This window comes from Haliotis asinina, chromosome 5 (assembly GCF_037392515.1).
Source record: "Haliotis asinina isolate JCU_RB_2024 chromosome 5, JCU_Hal_asi_v2, whole genome shotgun sequence".
Taxonomy (NCBI): Eukaryota; Metazoa; Mollusca; class Gastropoda; order Lepetellida; family Haliotidae; genus Haliotis; species Haliotis asinina.
Genome location: NC_090284.1, coordinates 55692183 through 55698385, shown reverse-complemented (window position 1 = coordinate 55698385; position 6203 = coordinate 55692183).

The following is a 6203-nucleotide window of genomic DNA, read 5'->3' as shown; positions in this document are numbered from 1 at the left end:
TGACGTCTTGACTAGGGATCCGACGCCATTCCTTTTGCAGGGCAGCTGCCAAAGCGTTCCTCGTCAGTGGCTGATTTTTGGCGTTTCCGAATATGACGTCCCAGTTATTCCTTAAGGTGCTCATTTGGGGACATCTTGAAGCGCTAGAACTAGCGCTAGAGCCAGTTTCGCTGCTGCCAGTGTCGCTCAATTCTAGTTCATCACAGTTTGACACGCCGAGGTTGGCACGTCAACGTTCAAGGTCGACAAGTATGGACACCATGAATGCGTGTGACCAAAGTCTGTCTGCTGACTGGATGTCCAATGCTATTGGGTTTTGATGACGTCTCAGTAACGTATAGGTCCCTCAAGTGACACACCCGTAAATACCGGTACTCTTCCTGGGTAGTGACCTTCAGTGTACCACTATACTCTTTGGCCTGTCTGAAGTACTGCTAGTCTGTCGTAGACGTGTAACAAGTCGTCCGACGGTGAATCTGCAGCATCCCATGGTCCTAGTCACATGCTCTTGTGTTTGTTCCACCTGTAGCATCCCGATTGCTCTCCCTCTGCTCTGGTGTTAACGGAAACATGTTCCTGGTTGTCAGTCGATTAAAATGATGTAAGATAATAATCCTGGTTAGTTTTTATAACCGAATTTGATAAATTTGTGCACAGTTTCCGTTTTATTCGGGTAAATTCTGTTCTTTTTCACAAAATACGAAATGAAAGTGCAAGTGTACTCTAGGAATAGACATGTTGTGTTCGAGGAATGTGTTTTTCGCTAATTTCAAACAGACTGACAATTATTTTGACAATTTACAGTCGGTTTTAATTTAGAGGCGTTTCTTTTGGCTGCTAGTTTATCATAAACGAGTTGGTAGATATCAATAGATTGCTTTCGTAGTCAGGATATGGCTGAAATATTGACGATATGACTTAACATGTTAAATCACTCACTCCCCTTCCCGACCACCCCTTAACCATTACGGTAGTAATACATGTTATCTTAAAGTTTGGACATTGCGACATTTTTGTGGAAGAAGCTAAGACTAGGAAGAAGTATAGGAGTAACTTAAACATGGTTTTGTGTTTCTATTCATATCGTTATTTTGTGTAGTAGATATTGCACGATGTAAATCCAGTTAGGGACCATGCAGGTAGCAGAAGTACTGTAAGTCCCCATGGCCCCTAGTATGGTGATCTACCTTCAGTTGTTGGTGATCTATATAGCCTGTTTTTATATTGTATTGTCTGAATAGGAATATTTGTTTTAACTTTTCACGCTAGTTTTATTTCTTATTGTGATATTCTAGTTGTTTTACTGTCCGTCGTCGACAGGTTTTTATCATATACATTCCTTTTTTAAGAATGCTCTCGTCACGATATGGCTGCAATACTGCCGATGTGACGTTAAATGTTAACTCACTCACTCACTCAGATATTGCACACACGTTTCCTTGCATCCTGCAAGACTCTGCATTAAATGCCTTGGAATTCTTTCACGGTTTCTTAGAATTGATGCTCCGTAACCTATGCTTGTCGTAAGAGGCGACTAGCGGGATTGGGTGACAGGCTCGCTGGCTTGAATGGCACATGTCGTCATATCACAATCGCGCAGATCGATGCTCGGGCTGTTGATCACCGGATTATCTGGACCAGGCTCGATTGTTTACAGACCGCCGCCACATGGCTGGCATATTGCTTAGTGTGACGTGAACCTAAATTCACTCACTCACCCTTTCTATATAATGGCCTAAAATTTTATCAAACGCTAGTGTGAATGACAACATGTCTGTATATCCCTAACGGCTCACAATCTGCTTTGAACCATGATAAATGTAAACTGGCACGGCTACCACGACCGAACGTTATGAATACAGAACATAATTAAGAAACTGGTCAAATGTAACGTATGATGCATTCGTGGTTATAATTTCTCAGCAAAGTACCGATGCTAGTACATTTGTTAGGTTGCCCCATCCCGGATTCGAACCCAGAACTCTCAGAGTCAGGCAACTAATTCTCAGTACATAAAGCCGGTCATCTTACCCACTCAGCCACCGCCGCTTGTACAGAAATTGAAGTAGGACAACTGATAGTCGAGAGACGTATTCAACGTACCCAACTTACTGAGATATCCCATATGACGCCCTTGATAAATGGCATTGTGTATTCATAGCTTTCTATCAGGGGAGTCAAGTTTCAGCTGTCGCTTGTCAACCTTATTGAACTTTCAAAACATTTCAGCACTTGTTACCACCTAAAGTAAGGAAATGTCGGACAATATATGTGGTTATATTGTGTGCTTCCTTCTGAATAGACGTGTATATCAGTGGTATTCAATTCGGCTTTTGGTCCAGTGTACCTGTATTTTGAAATTCCTAGAAGCAGTTCTGTGTCCCGATAGACACTTTTCCAAGAACGTTCAGCTATCCGTGTTAAGTATTCAAACCAGTCCTTATTGTGTACATGGATTGAAGGGGAAATTTCTGAAAACACTTCCTTTGTTGCGAGATAATTTATTAGACACTCAAACCCCGGCGTCTCTATTCAAATAACGACAGAATATTGTTGGTTAACAGGAGTGGTTATTGTTGGCCGACTGAGCTGGCGGGGAAAGAATCGACAGTATGCACATGCATATTGCCCATATACCTGTTATAAAAAATCACTTTCCCTTTTCACAATGGTTGTTTGTCGTTTGTAACGTCAGGGACTTTGACTTGCTATCGTTTCGTTTGTCTGTCTGTTTAGTTCTCAAACGCTTCATTCAGGTGACACTTGATCGTGTAAACAGTCAATGCAAATACACGTAAACACATGTTACATTTTAACATTGTTTTGTTATGAATATTGCGGAAACGTTTAATAAGTGACATGTGTTGCCTTGCCATCTGTATGAGACAATGAGTGTAAATGTGTAAGTGATTGAGTGTGTGTGTGTATGTGTGGGTGCGTGTGCATGAGAGAAAGAGCAATCTATTATGGCTAAGACATGTATATGAATGACATAAACCCAATGCCGAAACCCGCTTCGTGTATTCTAGAACATCTAGAACAGTGTGTATGCGTGCGCGTATGTTCATGTGTAACTGACCAGCATAACCAACAGAACATTCACCAAGAAGGTAGCTGGAGGTTTTCTTATAAAAAATGCAAATGTTGTGCATGAATGCATACTGTCAACCACATGTGACATGGTGGGGGACTTAATTGCTGTTATGGGTATTCACTCTTCTCTCTCTCTCTCTCTCTCTCTCTCTCTCTCTCTCTCTCTCTGTCTGTCTCGCACACACACACGCGCGCGCACTTACGCACGCACATACACACATAGAGGGCGGGGGGAGAGAGTTGAAATGTCCAGCGCATAATACAAAAATTGTAACAAAGTTCAACATGTAACAGTGAACTAACTGCAACATGTAATAACAGGGCAAATTGAACGCGAGGCGGTTAAGTACAACAGACGGTCCAACACACGAAAGTAATATGCAACAATTATACTACCCATCAAAAGTCGAGATTCACTTAAAACACCCACCATATGTTATATGTGTATACATGGTTACAAAGAAGATGAATTTCTCCACCAACTTGGGAAACAAGTGCAAACCTTATGCAGATTAATTGCACTAGGATAATTCAGCAAAAAGTATGTGCAAATGTCGTGTATTTGACCTACTGCGGATTGTTGTAAGGTTTTGATGAGAATTTGCCATTTTTCACTGAGGTTCATCGTTTGTTGAACGCATGACAATAATCTTGTCAGCGTTAAGAATTTGTTTCATTATACATCAGTTCATGTGCAAGCTACGGATGCGTAGTAGGGCCACGGTGAAAAATGTTTTGGGTGTCACTATCTCCTACGTAGGACATACTATCTTCTACGTAGGACTTAGTATCTCTAACATAAAAGATATTACATCCTACGGAGGAGATATTATTATTATACATATATGTTGTTATTATTATCAGTTTTATTCACCGTGGACCTAATACGCTTCGGTAGTAAACAGTACCTTTAAACAGTAAGGAACATTTTGCAAAATCTAGTTTAGAACAGTTGACTGAAGTGTGCGGCTACATTTACACTAGTGAACCTAAACATTTGATGGGTAGTATAGTTGAACAGGCGAGTCTAACAGCGAAGGAAACAGTAGACTCTAAACGTACATGAAACACATGGCTGTAAACTGTAAACCATTTCAGATTAATGTATGATAAGATATCGAGCATCTCCTACAGGAGATACTAAGTCATACGTAGGAGATATTAAGTTCTAGGACTTAATAACTACTACGTAGGAGATAATGAGACTAAAAAACATTTCACCGTGGAACTAATATGCTTCCGTAGAAAGATAACAATATATATATCCTTACTATTCAAAGCCTCTCAAAGAAGTCACATGTGAGATCTTGTGTGTCACCACAACTCACATTTAGCTTGGTAATGATGTAAGTATCTACATGGAAACGTCAATCATTGTAATAAACAACGGGTTGAAATCTAAAAAGATGTATGTTTCATCTTTGTTGTATCATCAATAACAAGTGAATAAACCCTTCCTATCTGAAAGGACCCACAATATTCTCGCGGAGACGAAACTTTGAGCAAAAAGACCAAAAATGTCTGAAAGAAATGAATATATACACCCGTTCATAAAATAAGCATCACCTTATTTTGGAAATAAGACTTGATGCTCGAGAAAGGTTAGGGTATCGTCATCAATTCAATCAACCAATAGCTGAGGAAGCTTTATCGACTGGCAGTTTTATATATACCATAACCTTTTCTAATAGTATCCTTTATGAAAGAATATGTTGATGAAAATGTTTGAGTTTTTACCCACCGTAGCTATTCCTCTCCTGTTGAAACTATATAATTAATTTACGTTGTGACCAAAAAAGATTAATTCCGTTACATACCAAGAGGATATTTACACATCAAGTAAGCTTTAATGTACGTAATCAGGAAGATTCAGACCCTTCTTTCCAAAAATCAGATTGCTAACTGGCCCATACTGAAAAAGGACGCAATGATAAAGTTTGGGAATAATTGTTTTTAGGACTTTGAGTTCATTGTACTGAATACTCACTTTTCCTTTCCGGATCCTGATAATTACAGCTAAACTTTATTTTGTGTGTATAGCACTATATTTAAAACTTGTACCTTTTGGTAGATCGACTGTGATTTTTCCTAAATCTTAGTTTAAAGACCTTCATCCATTGACAATAAATAACGAATTTATATAAAAGTCAAAATAAGATAACTTGTTTTCGAATCTCAAAAAAAGCAAACCCAAACAATTGTTTTAAAAATAATTCATTTATCCCAATTACAGTACATGGTATTCTATCAAATTATGAAGCTTATTTTTCGGAAATAGTTCCGACAGTGCCAAGGGAGACACCGAAGGGAACAGCCTGGAATAATTACTGTGACCCTATGTGGGAGATGTTCCAGACGAACCACTCAAGTTTTGCTTCCGGTAATTCTGAAATATGCCATATGTCAGGACAGGTCACGGTCAAGCGGAAACGAAAGGTCATGTGTTAGGTGACCAGGTCAACTACATGTATCTCTGTAACGCTTGCAATAAGCCCTAATGTGTGTGATGTGTGACCACAGGATATGTGACCGTCGTCACAGTCATCTCTCAGGTGAAGAGAATACAAACTTGAATTGTCTGGTATAATTACGGGTATCAACAACCATAGAATGAAAACAAAATGAATCACTTGGTTGTAAAACATAAGACACGGGTCCATAAAAGAGCACATCACTTCCACGACACGTCAGGCACATTAAGATGAAGGAACACGAACTGTTGGATGAACTGGATCGATGTTGTTACAGTGAGCATCACAGGCTGTGAAAGAGGATCTAGGAAGTGAGTGGAATAGTCTCTGGACTTATAAAACAAAGGCTTCTATTCAAAACGCCCTTTATTCAGTAACCATAGCACCTGTTTAATTCATGACCAGCTGTTATTCCGGGACAAGCCGAATAGCGACTCGTGTCCCTCTCGAAGGATTCCATATTGGCGCAGGAACATCAGCACAACTTCAAACAGGAACGAGAACTCAAGGGGTACTAAATATTACCGAAGTACCCTTGCATTGCATTTCGGTTTTTTGGTTTTGATTATTTATTTCAAAAATTAAATTTCCTCGATAAACCTAAAAGACAGACAAAAACATATCCATTAATGACATAGT